The 16,013-nt window shown below is 51.8% G+C and overlaps 1 protein-coding gene across 2 annotated transcripts in view; it reads right to left on the bottom strand.

Moving 5' to 3' along the window:
• Positions 1-516: 516 nt before the first annotated feature.
• PWWP2B (PWWP domain containing 2B) overlaps positions 517-16,013 on the bottom strand; it is a 65,626-nt gene continuing 50,129 nt past the window's right edge. Inside the window, exon 3 of one of the 2 annotated variants that reach the window (XM_075155318.1) lies at positions 517-1,067. The gene's annotated coding sequence lies outside the window, so the exon portion shown is untranslated. Of the gene's footprint in view, positions 1,068-3,389; positions 3,500-16,013 lie in introns of those variants that run through there. The other variant, XM_075155319.1, reaches the window with a different exon arrangement.

Genomic DNA, 16,013 nt, shown 5'->3' with positions numbered 1-16,013 from the left:
TGTTTCACAACACGTCCTTCATGCACAGGACGTGGACTGATGGAAAGGCAGTCCCCCCAGGTGTTATTTTCCCTCTCAGACCACCATTCGGCCATGCTGCATCCCCTCCTGGCTGACCCACCGAGTGCCGGGCCGGGGAGAGACCCCGGCGTGCCGGCAGCTGCAGAGCACCCCAGGGCAGCCGCGGGTCCAGGCCTCGCCGCAGGGAGCAGGCAGGGCCCCCCGGACGAGCCCCCTCCAGCAGCAGGGGCCGGTCCCCTCCCCGCCGGCGATGCCCACGCTGCTGCGGCACCGCGTGTCCTGCTCCTGGCACGGCCGCAGGGGTTAGCGACCGGCGGCGGGGTGTTCACGTGTGACGGCGTCCAGCAAGTACCTGCCGCTCTGCACCGGCACCGTAGACATAAACAGCCGTGCACGGGGGCCCTGGGAAATAAGTAAGTACAGATATTCCTCCTTCTCGCAGACGAATGACAGAGAAGCATCAATACACATATACCCGTACATTTTGGTCAAAATTGCATCTCTCTTTATTCAGTTTTTTCAACGATAAGTTTCAAGCCTACATGCTTTCGGGGTAAACCTCCCTAACGGATGAGTAAGTCAAAGCCCTAGAACAAAGGCCGGCAGCAAACAGGATGCTGAGAGTTTATCTGAAGTCATGAAGGTTATGAAACATCTTCTGACTTTCAGGAATGATTCATGATTTTTACATTTCTGGGGCAGACCCTTTTAGTTAGTCACCGGCATGGTTTCAGCGATAGATTGCACTCTCAGAGCCTTTGGCTCTCATTTCTAAATCCAGACTTTGAAACTTCATCCCTGAATTATACATATGACCTACGGAGCTCCTTTTTTTTTCTCTCCCTGAAGATGACGTTAATCTCTATCTGGTTTTAGCTGGCCAAAAAACCTGAGACTTGGGGTGACTTTCTCATCTGTCCCAAGGCACTGTCCGTGGCCCTTGCTGGGATGCTCTGGCAGGGCAGAGAGGCGGCTCCTGCTGCCGGACGTTGCACGTTTCCTCCAGGCATTGCACTCGCCCAGTCTTTTTACTGCATTTAAGATCACTACAAAACACAAGCATAAACGCTGGGATTAAGTTAAATCAGAGAAAAGATAACATTCAGAATTTGCTTGATTGAATATAAAGTTTTAAAGAAACACGCATCGCAAATGTTGAAATTAAAGAGTAAGTATTTTGCAAATGTACATCACTTTAAATCACCTCAGTCAGCAACAGGGACATCAGGAATCGGGAAGACCCTGGTGCTCGTCAACCCCCGCAGCATTTGAGCAGGTGGCCCCGGTGCTGGGGGATGCCGGCCGCCGCTCCCAATGCCCACCAGCCCCAGGCAGTCACGTTCAAAGGTTTAATTTCGGATCACGACATGTCACTAATAATACCCCTGGCATAAAAGCCTGGTGTATGTTACTTTGCCATGCGGAAACGTGACACTGCCGTTCTGATTCGGCATGCTTTACGGAAAGTTGTGGCATTCAAAGGGATTTAATCTGTTCTTTGGCTACACAGGGAGCAACGCCAGAGAGAATCCACACTTTGAAGTAGCGGGTATCTGAGAAAACCCGGTTGGTTGTGAGCAGAAATTTGGCACGTCTGAAGGTATACATTCAATTATTAAAGAAAAACTCAAGGTGTCCCCAGACAATGTGAGTCAGAGATTCACCCCAGACCAGACATCAAGATCCAAATTAGAGTAATGAATTTAAAATACAACACGTGCAGGTGAAGGTGTCTGCGGGGCTGTTATCGTGTGGCCGTGATGCTACCGTCCGGGACCAAATGCCCTTGCAGGTGAGTGTTAGACAGCCACCAAAGACTTCTTCAAGGAGGAAACCCAGCCCCCTCATGTGTGGCAATGCTTGATCTAATCCACAACACGCAGCGGAGGAGAAAGAATTTGAGTATTTTATTCCTAAGTATTTAAACAAGAGTACTCATAGTCTACTTCTAATAAAGTTTTCTTATTAAGCTGTTATCTGATGTGGAAAGATAGATAGGCTCATATAAAAACGTGCTAGAATGGAAAATCTGAGAGCTGAGAACTTTCACATGGGGCTTCAGTGAAGGGCCGTCGCTTGGGGTGAGCAGCACCCCCGGCCCTGACCCTGTAAGAGGGTCTGTCCCTGCGGGGCCCGGTGACACTTGCTTTCTACCTCCCTTTCTCTCCTTCTACACCATCAGGTACAGCCGCGTGCTGGGGCGAGGGATGGTCCCCCGGGGCCGCTGGGACAGTCCCCCGGGGCAGCCGTCAGGCTCCATGTCTCTAGAGCATCTCACCCGCCTCTGCCAGAGACCTGGCCAGCATGGTGCCACGAGCGGAGAGCTGCAAGTTTTAGGGATGTTTTTCTGGTGAGACAGCCCTGACACACAGACGAGCAGCACTTTTTGCAGCGTTGCTTTTTCCCAGGGAGCTCCTGCCAGCACTGCAATCCATAAAGTTGCCGAAGTCGGGGTGTCCCCCAGCGGGTCACTCCTTGCCCCTCGGGAGAGGGATGGGGGTCCCTGCTGGGGGTGGTCTGATCGTCTCCACTAATGCAAGCCAGCAAAGTCCACCTGCTCACGAATGGCAAGCCCCAGTCCCAAGCCCCAGAGTCATCACCGTTGTAGCATCGTCCCTCCCAGCCGTCCTGCCCTCAGCTGCCCCAACTTACCAAGTTCACAGCAAAAGGTCTCGTAAAAGCCTCGAATTTGGTGAGGACTTTCCCCAATTGCCCTGAGGGCCACTTTTAACTTCCACCACCTCCCTGCTGCAGGCACTCTGCTCTCAGAAGCGCCGCAGCGAATAATCTCGCCCGTCTGTGCTGCCTGCCAGCAGCAGCCCGACAGTCACTGCGGGGCGCACGCAGGGCGCCCGCGTTTCGGCAAGGCCAGAAGCAGAAACTCTCTGATAAGCCCGGTTCTGCCCTCGCCACCGCGGCTCTGCCAGCTGGGAGCAAAACGCCCCGAGCCGCAGCCGGGGCAGAGCGGAGCCCTCGAGCCTGCAAACCAGTCTCTCAAAATTCAGTAAATAAAGCGGCCTCGTTTTGGGGGACAAAGAGGGAGGCTTATTTTGCTTTTAATAGGAATTAATACCCAGTCTTCTCTTGGCCTTTTCCATAAAGTAATATATTGCATCACCCCAAAAGCGTATAAATAACAGTGTAAAGCCAAGTCAATCCATCTACAAGGAAAAAGCAGACATTATGGAGAACGCTGCAAGGGTTTCAAACTAAAGTTGGGGAAAATAGCTCACTCTCTTAGCTTATAGCTCACACAGAGTTAGGTTTTACAACTTAGACACGATTTATGCTACAAAAATCCGTAATTTCCCTTTTAGGCCACTCATCCAAGCTGATAGCTGGTACTACAGGTACGGCATATACGTATGTTGGGCGTTCTGCAGTTTAGATGATTTCTGACCACAATTTCTAATTTGCAGGAAAGCTTGTAGCAGAGGGCAACAAGTCAATTGATAGGTGCTGGCTTAGATTCAGCAACCTGAAAATTCATTCAGGAAACACTTTCTTAGTTTTCCTAAGACTTACTACATGTAAAAGTCTTAATTTCCCCAAATGTGACACATGTCCCTGAACAAAGCTCTGGATGTCAATAAATACTAATAACCTTTATTTGTGAAAAAATTATGCAAAGCCCATAGCCAAACCAATCATCTTTTTTTTTTTTCTGTAAATAAAAGTGGGAATTGAAAGCTTTTCCTCGTGACTAAGGCCAAGTGTTTGATGATGCATGTTAAATGAAACATATAAGAATATGTGGGCTCTTTGGTTTTCTCCTTCTTTCTGCTACTGGGATTTGCAAAAAGTTTTTGACTTCCAGAAGCAGAAGCAGCGAGGTGCCAGCAGCGAAGCAGTTAAAGTCCTGGCAGCGCGGGGACACACATGCCGAGCAAATGCATTTCTATTTTCACAAGAGAGAAGGCAATGCAAATAAACCAATACTGTTTACACAATAGAGGAGGGAGGGGAATATCTCCATTATCAACTAGTAATTTTTGCAGACAAAGAAGTCTTTTCTGTAGCACAGTAATCCTTTTATGCACCAACTGTATATAATTGACACTTCTCAATTATACACCTACACAAGCACAAGGTTATTTCTCGTTTAGCTAGTTTTCAAGCCAGTGTGCCAGCTTTCCACATTTTCCATTACTCCACACCTTACGTATTGCTAATGCCTCTGATAGGAAATTACACACACTCTAATTACGGCACGCCGGGCCTGTCTGCGCGGCTCCCCCCGCCCTGCCGGGCTGCATAAGCAGCAGAGCATCAGCAAAAATTCCTCTGTGTTATTCAGGCATGACCTCCCTGTTCAGAAATCAGCTTTAGTCTCCCCTGATCTGTGATTTTCCATTTCCTCCCCGCGCAGGTCTTGCACAATGACCCCCCAGTGGCTCCGGCTCCATCTTTGCGATGGTATTCACGCTGTCCAAGCCCTTCCAGGTGCTCAGAGGCAAGCGCAGACAGCCCTTGGAGCGGAGCATCCTCTCCCGCTGTGCCACGAGCAGCCCGTGTCCCCAGGCTGGAGCCGGGCAGGGCACCGGCGGTGGCATCCCCAGCACGAGGTCCTGCCTCAGCCCCGGCCTCCCTGGCCAGGAAGGCAGGACACGCAGATCAGAAACCATGAAAGCCACAACACCCGTATTTCTTACGGGCACCAGCTCCCAAACCCCCCGCCCATAGGGGTTTTGCATCACTCCTGCATCTCCTGCATGAGAGGGGGTTAAAAGCAGTTTTGAATTTTGCGCTGCAGAACAGGCGGTGACCAGCGTCCTCCCTAAGCCCGTGTGTCTGGGTGCACAGCGAGCCCTGCAGCTGACGGGCCAGCAGCGTCGCAGGCCAGTGCGAGGGTCCCTGCCCTGCGGAGGCCTCTGGGGGACGCCGGCGGCTGCGGCAGGCTGCAGTACACGACGCTGCCCCGCAGCCATGCAGCACCCCACGCTGAAGGAACCAGGCTTTGTGTCACCATGACAAAGACAGAGTGCTATTTAAGAAACAACCACCAGGTTAAAATCATTTTGGCAAAGGTGGCAGTCCTGCCCCTGCCCTCCATGCGCCTGGGAGCTCACCCGGCGCCCGTCCGGGTGTGCAGACATCTGCACACCTCCCCAAGTGCCTACGCTGCGCACGGAGGGATACTGCGTCTGGCAATATTACGGATATTATAGTCACATACTTTGCGCTTTTCCAATTTTTTTGTGTGCACTTTTGCACACTGAGAGGGGGAAACAAGAAAATGCAAAGGTATGAGCCTTTTTGCTCTCTATTAAGAGAAGCAGCGTGCACCAGGTAGGGAGGAAAGCAGGGAGCCCCACCCCATCTTTTGCTCAGCTGCTGTTCCTGATCCCCATCTCAGTTGTTATCTCACACCTTCCGACCAAATGGCCACCCCGGGGCTGCCTCAGAGGGGGGTTAAGCAAGGTCTCCAAAATGGTCTGGAGCCCAAGGTTATACGTGCCATTGCAGGGGCAGCTTCTCCCTGCTCCGGCCGCGACGAACTGCTGCAAAACGGGTGACAGAGTCGGTGTCTGCCATTGCTTTCCTGACCCCCTAGCTCAGGCGAGGTGTGGTGGGGGCTGAGGCAGCCGTCGCTGGAAGAGCACGGGGAGCTGGCGGCTCTGGTAAGGCACCATGCCGCAGCGTGACGGCTCTGCCTGCACCAGCCCCAGCGCCGCGCCGGGGGCAGAGCGGGCTTCTCAGTAAAGCAGTTTCTGAGCACAGCGTCGCGCCGCGTTTGGCAGTGGATTTTGGCACACGCACGCCGGACCTGCTCCGCTCGGCAGCTGAGGCACCCGGCGCGAGGGCTCGCTCGCCTCCTGCGAGCTCCTGGCTGCGCGCAGGGCCGGCATGGCTCGAGCGCAGGGCTGGTGCTGGGAAAATGTGCGCTGAGACGGTAAAAATTAATTTTTCTCTGTGTGTGTGTTACTGGTGGTTTAAATAAAGTTAGTGCAACTGAACTCGGAGATAGTCCTAATAAATCTTCTGTGCTCTGTGAGCGGCCTGGAAACGAGCTCAGTCACAACTGGTAAATGCCACTGAAACAGCTTATTCACCCCCTTCCCCAGCCCTACACACACACGCACAGAGCTGAACTCTGCTTTCATCAGAGGATTTATACATGTTCCTTCTATCATCAACAGAAATCAAAGGACTCGTTACTTTTAAAGGCACTGAGCTGCACTATGTGCAACAGACCCGTGTTGTCTTAAGGAGCCCAGGGTTTTTTTTTAGACCCATTTATACGTCTCTCACTTTAATCTCTCCTTGTTTAATCTGCTTTTTTCACTCCGTTCTGACACAAGCAATAGGCAAAAAACCCACTAGGTTTAAAAACCCCACCCCCAAACCCCAACACTGCCTGTTACTGACCACAGAAAGAGCAAACGCAGACATGGAGGAAACTATTTATAGCTCAGATAAACAAGACAGAGGTTTTGCTTAACGAAAGGAAATGGAAAAATAGCACTCAGCCATAGACCTTGAACGCGTTGCCCTTGCCTGGGCCCGGAAAGGCTGGCAGGCTCCCGCTGTCCCTGCCAGCCCACGGGGACGGGGACAAGGATGGGGAGCTGGTCCTTGCGGCATGGTTGGGGACGGGGATGGGGACATGGGCACTGCAGCCACCCCTGGACACCAGCCGGGGTCGCGGCTGTCGAGGGCGTTTCTGGTTTCACATAAATGCTGAGTGGGAATTTTGTTTCTGCCCTAAAAACTGGACGTCCTGCCCCAGCCTGCAGAGGATTGCTGCCGTGTGACTCACCGGGGCAGAAGGGCTTTAATCTGCCGTCGGCAGGGACTAGAGGGAGGATGCTCGGGCCACTTATTTGGCCAGGCTAGCAGGAACAAAGGTATTTATTCAGAATGAGGCAGAAAGTAAAACATAGAGCACAGCTCTGTGTCACATTAACTTTGAACAACCCTAAACGCGTTAAGTAGAACTAATCCAACTGAGTTTCCCAGGGGGAAGGAATACACAGCAAATACATCTCAACCAGGGGTTTCCCTCAGCTTCTGTGCCCTGAGACTTTGGAGTTCAGGGTTTTTATTTTATCCCCAGTTTTGCATCGAAGAGGCCCAGCTGGGGCCAGCTGCTGCAACAGAGTGGGGTCTGCCAAGCAGGGGGCTGTGGGGAGGGCAGCCCTGGGCAGCCCCAGGTAGCCCCAGGCAACCCCATGGCACAGCACGGCACGGCATGGCATGGCACGGCGTGGCACGGCACGGCAGAGCATGGCATTGCACGGCACAGCATGGCACGGCATGGCATGGCATGGCATGGCACGGCGTGGCACGGCACGGCATGGCACGGCATGGCATGGCGTGGCATGGCACAGCGTGGCACGGCACGGCATGGCACAGCACAGCACGGCACAGCACGGCACAGCATGGCATGGCATGGCACAGCACGGCACGCCGCAGCACGGCACCGCCCCCGCAGCGGCTCCCTGGCGTACCCCCGCGCCAGCAGGGCCCAGGGTGGTGCGGGGCCGGGGCCAGCCGTGGGGGATGGCGGGATGCCCCGTGCCTGTCCCCAGCAGCAGTAGCGGCGTACGACACTCTCCAAGCTTCCCAAAACGCTGCCTGCAGCACCCGTCCTGATGGCCGGGTTTGTTCTGCTCGTCAGGAGCTCCCGGCAGGGAACGCCGTTCTAACTGAAAATAAGCTGACTGCGTTCCCATTTTCTCAGCCCACTTGAAGCCAGCTTGAATCACGCCAGAGGGTTAATCCCTGAATTTCAGGCCCAGGGAACAGGGCTGTGCTAATTCTTTCCTGCAGATTTGCTAATTTGATTTTTCTTTTCCTGAGACATCAAAGCTGAACCTTCAGAGGAGAACTTCCTAATCAGCAAAGAGAAAAGGAAATCACTTATTTAGTGGGAAGGATGTAGACATACCAAAGGGAAACATTTCCATATTCTTTTTATAGCTATGAAAAACAACTTTAAAGAGTGAGTCCCCTAAAATCTATTTTTATTGCAAAGAAATGGAGCTTTGGGACCCTTCTGTGTAGTTGTCTTGTTCTCTGTACCTATAAATGAGAACATCAATGAGATGAGGTGAGCTGGAACATCTTTTCTACGTTCAAAATATTTTACTTTAGTGATTGGAAGAGGAGGAAGGAAGTCAGGAAGAAACCAAGTACTCGTGAAGAGTGCAGAGCCAACCCTTGGATTAAATCTCCTGAGCACTGAGTCAGTCCTGCAGTTTCTACGTGGCCTGTGAACATTTTTTGGACTCCCCAACTTCAAAGAAATCCAAGTTTAGACCCCCAGGATCCCACCGTTGTACAAAAAAGCCAGCCTGCAGTACACAGCAAAGTGTTGGCCAGATGAGTCTCCAGTGGAAACCGCAACTTAATTATATAATAAATTATTAAAAAAGTGGATATAGTAGAGCTGTATAAGACTATTTCCCTGCTAACAAACATCTGCCTCTTGCTATGGACATAGTAGTCCAGCTACTTGTTGTTGGGTCTTTTCACAATTTTCCAACAAATTTTGCCTAAATATACTGTGACTCCGGGGACTGCCAGAAGATTTCAGATGTAGTCCAAAACCTGAATTTTAGCACCAACTAAAGCTCTCATCATAGCCACAGGAAAGACAAAAAAAAGCCCTGGGGCCTATCTGATGACAGAAGCGAGGCCAAGCGACTCATTACTGTATTAATTCTGCACAGGAGCCAAGGAGGATGCTGGAGCAGCTCTACGGTTGCTCTTTCCCCAGCTGGCCATGGCACAAAGCAGTAAAAAACATCAAATCTGGTTCCATTTTCTAAGTCAGAACGAGCCCATTTTCCACAGTTTTCTGCAGTGTTTTATACCCTCGGATTTTATCCAATCCATTTTAAAAGCTACTGCTGCTTCAAAAGCTGGCCTGCTGACGAGACACCCCCGTGCGTTTGGGCACTGAAGGCACAGGGTTGTGGCCAGCTGGGGATGCCCGGCCCCTGCCCCAGCCCCGCGCCGCCCGCCGCCGGGCCCCTCGCCGGGCAGAGGCTGCTCTGCAGAGCGGCACGCGGACGTGCCAGCCGCCAGCTGGGGGAAAGCTGTGGCACCAATGCTTCGTCAGCCGGCGAGACCTGGCAGCCCTGCGTGCCAGGCTGCGGCCTCCAGCCCTTCCACCCGCTGCAGTTTTTCCCTTGGTATGTATTTTGGCAGGTTGCAGGGTCCTTGGAGCAGTGGTTAATGACTTCTGGGAGCTGCAGTGGCTGCCATGGTCTGAAAGCTGCTGGGACACATTTTAGCCTTGCACAAATGCCTGCGACAGCCATAGATTTAAACTGGAGTTTTAAACTGGACTTTTCCCCTGGACTCGCGCCCTCCAGGACCGCCCGGTCAGCCCCGGTGGCTGCCGGCTTTTATTGGGAGGAGGTGGCCATGCACACCCCAAGAGAGATCTGGTGGTCCTCAGCACAGCATGAACGCTGACTGTACATCACTCCTGACTGTTCCCAAAAGTCATCTCGAGCCACTTTCCCTGGGCCCGCTGCTTGTTTCCACCCTTCGCTTGCGCGGGTTTGCACCCTCGCCCAGGTCCTCAGCACCAGCCGCTGCCTCTCCTCCTCCCAGCCGGGGTGGGCACACGGGCAGGCTGGTCCCCACCGCTGCCGCCGGCACGACGGAGCGCTGGCCAACGGCCACTCACCATGGGGATGGCCAGCAGTTCTTGCAGCAGCACCCCCGAGGCACGGCAGTGAATTTCCAGACTAATTCATCTACTGCACAGCAGTTGATGGCAGCACCATTATTTCCAGCCAGAGGTGTGAGGACATAAACTTTACCTCTTCTTTTATGATGTGAGTTTTCAAAGTTTAAATTAGGGCCGCCTAATTTAAATCAGGGGGTAGAAAGGTGCTGTTGGCAGGGTGGTCCAAAAACGGTGTGAGTTCAGAGGCGCTGCCGCAACCTGCTGGAAACGACCGAGCTGTCTGTTGAATGCCTGGTTGTTTTAGTTTAACCACACTCTGCCAGCAGTGCCAATTCTGTAGATGCTGGAGTTGCTTATAATCTAAAATGCAGGAGGACAAGGGGATGATGCTTACTGGAAAGTCACACTGAATTTAATAGGGAATGAAAACTTTTCCAGAGCAGGAGGTTCACCTGCATAGCACTGTGTAGTTAATTACAAAAAGGTCACATTCATTTCTGCTTATTTTACAGCAGTATCATCTCTGTTGCTTTTAATGGGCTTTGAGACCGATTTTTACAAAAATCCTAAACTTCCTTTGCCATGCTTGCTAAGCTGAATGCTTATTCCAAACACAAAATACAGCTGTATAAATTACACATTATTTAGTGACTCATAAGAAAAACTGTTAACAGCAAGGGGTGGCTAAGAAAATAATTACACAAGAAATCCTGCAAATTGGAAACATCGCAGGACACTCCCAGCATAAATCTGAAGGCCCAAAATGAATCTCAGCACCCGCAGGCTTGTGCTGAGGGTGGGTGGCAGCGGGCCGGGCGCTGGGTGCAGGGTCCATCTGTGCAACGGGCCAAAGGCAGCAGCAGCACCAGGGCACTGGGGACCCTGCCAGGGACTTCCACGCTCCGTCCCCTCCGCAGTCGCTGAGCACCAGGAGCGCAGGGCAGAGCTCCTGGCTGGTGGCACAAGGAGCGTTTCACCGTTTGAAGCCCAAAGTGTGTTTAATTTAGGAAGTTTCATGACACTCGCCCCAGTCTGCAGCAGTTGCAGCGCGAGGAGGTGTGCCTGGGACGTCACCCCGGGCCGGGAGTGCAGGTGGCTGGATGAGTTTAGTGCTGTTCAGCCCGGCAGGGAGGGCAGGGCTGAGCTAGCCGCCAGCCACGCTGGAGAGGTTGCTGAATTCCCAAGCCTGCCTTTTATTTACCAAAATTTCTCCAAACGATATGTGAGCTGGAACTTCCCCAGGTGTCTCCTGGGTGTCTCTCACCCATCACACCGGATAGTAACAGCGCGGTGCTAGAAAAACCCAAGAAGCCAAAGAGCTGACAGGGTTGTGAGATGCCCCTTCAAACACCCTCCTCTTAAATTGCTGTCTTTAAAAGCGAGCGTCTCCTTTGAGGTGACGAGGCTGTGCTCACGAACCCTTCCCCGCCGGGGCTCCTGAGGTGCCAGGGACCTCCCAGGCCGCCTCACCTTCAGCCCCTTCTGCCCTGGCATGGGAGGGCGGTCGTGGGCAAGCGCGGGGGCTGAGCGGGCAAAAGGCAGCCAAAGGAGAAGAAAACCCCAAATGAATCTAAGAGCAGCCTGGAAATCCTTAACTCCGGGTTTGCCGTCCATGGGCAGCTGTGCTGGTCTCGCCCCGGGGCCGTGGAGGGGCCGGGCTGCGGCGGCGGGTCACAGGCCCCGGGCTGCAGCAGCCCCTGCTCCCGGTCCTGCTGGCCCAGCCGGCCCCGCGCTGCGCCATGCTGGGGACCCGGCTCCCGCTGCATCCCTTGGAGCTGCAGGGCGGACGGGCTTCCCTCCTGCAGCTGCAGCCCGGCCTCGTGCCTGCGCGGGCCGAGCCCTGAGCGAGCCCTGCCGCAATTCACTGACTGCTGGGAAGGCATTTCCAACAGAAATAGGAAGCCGGTTCCCTAAGGATCGCCTACCCGGCTCCCAACCTCCGCCCCGGCATCAGGAACAGCCTCAAGTTGTTGGAGCCCAGCCACGGCTGAGCATCAGTGTCACTCACCAAGGGAAAGGCAATGCCGCTTGGAGAAAAACGGGAGAAATGAGTGACGACAGCTGGGACGCTGCAAAGAGGCAATACAAAGCTAGCAACCTCGTTTGCTTGGGGTAGGAACACTCACTAAAGCAATTCTGCAGCTTAACATCTCTGCTTTAGTCTCAGAAATACTTTGGTCCAGTAGCTTTGCCTTGTGTTTTGCCAGCACGCCCACGGGTGCCCCCCCGCCAGCGCCGCCCTGCACCGGTGCCGCGGTGTACACCCGCAGTGAGTTCCTCTCCTCCGGGACGTCCGTTTCCACGCTTGGTTAGAACAGCAGCAGGACCATGGACCAGAAAAGTACATTTGCTCTGGTTTCACCTCAGCCTCCTTTCCCAAAAGGTGGTTTGATGTGTCACAGAGTTTTGGACATGCCAAGCTGTCATTTCCTATATACAAGTTGGAAATTTTTATAGCTGCACAGGGAATAGGATGGACTGCAGACAAAAACAAGAGCAAATTCATTCTTTTTTTGTAACAAAAACAATGACTTCACTAAAAGTATAATACGCCATCCTTTCCTCTGTTGGGAAAGTACCATTTAGACTCCAGCTACTTCCCGAGTAAGAGAAAATAACCGTGCCCAGCACAGGAGCAGGTTCAGGAGGGAGGGAGGAGGATGTTTCCTCCGGTCGGGTGCAGAGGATAACCAAGTTGGGTTTTTTTCCCTTTTTCTCATTTCACTCACATCCAAAAGCATCCCAACTGTTTTCCATGGTCTTTAACCTATGCTTTCACCAAGGATCGGCTGCATTTTCCAAGTGAGCCTGCGATCTGAGCTGCCTGAGTGAGAGGAGTCGACCCGTCGGCCTGAGCTCCCCTGCCCGTGCTGCTCCCACCTCCTGCCCATGCTGCTCTCATCCCATCCATTGCAATGAATTAAAAAAAAAAAATCACAAAAATGCATTTAAGTGAAACTGCAGTTTTCCAAAAAGCCCCAACCTCATCTTTCACAGGAAAAAAGTTTTCAATGAGCTCCAATTCACCTTCATTATGAAAAACTTCTATTTTTCACTTTGCAGTAAGAAAAAGATCGTTAGCATTATTATTATTATTATTATTATTATTATTATTATTATTATTATTATTATTATTATTTCCTTCTCTTACAACTCTTGGTATTTGAGCTCACCTCCTAGCTGATAACACCAAAGCTCTGGGGCCTGCAATCAAGATAAAATGGGGAAATTGCAGAAGCCAGCCTGGGTAAATGTGCTTGTTCCGGCTGAAGGAAATGCTCGCCCGACTGCTCTGTTATTCCCGTCCAAACGCCTCTGAAGAGGGAAGGGTGGATGAAGTCTCCCACTTCACTCGGGAGGAGCGGCACCGCTCCTGCAGGCGCCCGGCGAGCTGCTGATGCGCCAGCACTGCCAGGGCAGCGAGATTTCACTCCAGGATGACTGGGGGCTTCCGAAAATTTTGCACTGATACTCAGTTCTCCTGGGAATCCTTCATTCCCTTGCAGGAATTTCCCTGTCATAAACCAGCAGTGGGGTGGCTATCGAAGAGCAAACCGGCACCGGTACCCTGTGCCGCAGGGACCGGCCCCAAACAAGGCGCGATGCTGCCAGCTGACTGTGCAGCCTCCTTTGCCCTGGCACAGGGTATTTGATAACTCAGATATAATTGGCCAGACCTTGCATAGCTGCAGATGTTATAAATGGACACAAAATGATCCAGCCAAATTTTTTCTTTTTATTCTAGCCAACCTATTTGTTTAAATCTTCTGCATAAGTGAATTCCAGAGAGATACAACGCTCTGCGAGAAGAACATTTCTTCTATTGGTTCTAAATGTACCAACCTTTCCATTTGTACTTGGCCTCTTGATAAATACTGCTGTTAATTATTATCATTACTGGATCATAGAAAAACTCTTCAATTTTAACCATTAAATTTAACTGAGAAAGAAGAGTAACTTAAAACCTTGGAAAATTACATGGATCTCCAGTGCAACCCTTTAAAAGACTCATTCAAAAAATCTACTTAGAACCACATTATACTTTCTTAGCTTGTTTTGATCTTTTAATTCAATTGGTTCGTCCTTGGAAATCAATAGACCACAAAGAAAATACAGTTCTATTTTCCACATCTAATGCAGAATATGTGAATAAAAATAATTATCAAGACCACCAGCCAGGTGGAAAATTCTGTTCATTTTATCTTTGCAGTGAAAGCTGGAGTATCAAACACATTCAGATATATGAGAAATTCACCTCTGTTATGTTTAATCCTCTTCAGTGGCGGTATCATGGTGTAATTGCCCCCCTTGGCAGAGCAACGGCACGCTGACTTCACTGACACGAAGCACTTTCTTTGCCTATATTGCATTTACAGCCCAATAATAAAACCTGCCCTTGGGATCTATCATCAACGAATGTCTGACAGCACAAGTACTTTAGGTATCACTAGAAAAAAACACCAAACAAAAACCACCCAAAAAAACCCAAATCACGGTGACTATTCTGGCCGCAAGCGAGAGCAGTGGTGCCCGGAGCGGGCTTTGAGCGTGGGTCTTGTATTGAAATTGTGAGGCCGATGGTGGTGAAGTTTGAGGCGAACTCCAGCCCGAGGAGCAATGCCAAGGTGAAGACCTGAGATCCAGAGAGCTGGAAGGAGAGAACTGTCCTGGAGACTCCCTCGAAAGGAGACCAGAGCTGACCTCTGCCGGGATCCTCGAGATGAGGGACACAGTGCGGCACCTTCGACTGCCGCTCTACTCCGAACAGGAGGAAGGAGAAAGCCTAAAAAGCAATGGCCCCTGAGGGAGCTGCAGCAGTGAGGAAGCTCCTTGGCCATCACTCGGCCAGATCGCCGCTCCCCACTGTGCTCTGCACGCCTGCACCGGGGCGGCGGAGGAGGAAGGTTGGACAAGGCGGAGGGCTTGGGACCAGCCGATCGCGGTGCACGGCAGGCGGCCACGCTGGCACAGCCGCATGGTACGGGGGGGCTGTGCTGGCAAAGCCGTGCAGTATGGGGGGGCCTTGCTGGCACAGCTGTGTGGTACGGGGGGCCTCACTGGCACAGCCGTGCCGTACAGAGGGCTGGACTGGCACAGCCGTGCGGTACAGAGGGCCGCACTGGCACAGATGTGCGGTACGGGGGGCCTCACTGGCACAGCCGTGCGGTACGGGGGGCCTCACTGGCACAGCCGTGCCGTACAGAGGGCTGCAGTGGCACAGCCGTGCGGTACGGGGGGCCACACTGGCACAGCCGTGCGGTACGGGGGGCCTCACTGGCACAGCCGTGCCGTACAGAGGGCTGCAGTGGCACAGCCGTGCGGTACGGGGGGCCACGCTCCAGGGCACGGCTCGCTCTGCGCTGCCCGGGCTGTTCCTGCCTCAGGAACCAAGTTGCTGCCTGGGCAGGAGGGTCCACAGCGGGGCAAGCACCATCCACAAACTCTTCAACACAGCCAGGGTGTCATGTGTGGGTGAGCAGGTTCAAGGCTCAAAAGTACCAACTGTCCATTATTTTTGGATCATTCTTAAATTTTACGTATATTCGTAACTTGGCACTAAGAGGCTCCCACGCTGAGCATGTACAAACATGCATGCGCTAAACGGAGCATGGGGGGACGATCACGTACACTTAGCATATGGGACCAGGTGCCTTTTACATTTGTTTACACATATCACCATTGTAGAAAATTAATCGTAAGGAAAGCAAACACTCCAGCCTCACATTCCCTGCACTGCTGAGCGTGATGGTTACTCTGGCTTTTATGGCTAGAAAAATCCTTCTTTTGATGTCCTTTGAAACTGTGTCCTTTGAACTATAGTGTTTTCGCCAACACTGCTGGTTGGATCACACACCCAACAGCTGAGAAATTTGAGATTTAATTTCAGGCTTCAAGGGAAACTTTCATTGCGAATCGATGTGCTTTAAGCAAGATATACCTGGAAACTATCTAGTAAAAATCAAGATCTGCAATTTTCCCCCTAAGCTTTCAATACTCTCATACATCTCAGCAGATCTGCAGTATTTAGAAATAGTTGTTGCTACCACTGAAAATAAAAACCACAGTGTATTTGGCCATCGCATACACATGGCTAAATATAACACCTGATGGAAAACGGCAACAAACAAGGTGGTTATGGCATGGGATAAAACCAAGAGACAAATAAACCTTATCCATAAATAAACAAACAAGTAAATAAAAGGTAGCCACTTGCCTTTTCCAAGTTCCCACAGACTATTTCAAAATAGGCATTTCTGTGAGTGACTGCAGAATTTGCAGAGGAAATAAAAAAGATTTTAAGCCGGCTATTATGCAGAGGTACGGGTGGGTAAGCCACGTCTGAGCT

This window comes from Calonectris borealis, chromosome 7, assembly GCF_964195595.1.
Source record: "Calonectris borealis chromosome 7, bCalBor7.hap1.2, whole genome shotgun sequence".
NCBI classification, from domain to species: Eukaryota; Metazoa; Chordata; class Aves; order Procellariiformes; family Procellariidae; genus Calonectris; species Calonectris borealis.
This window is presented reverse-complemented; position numbering and strand designations above follow the sequence as displayed.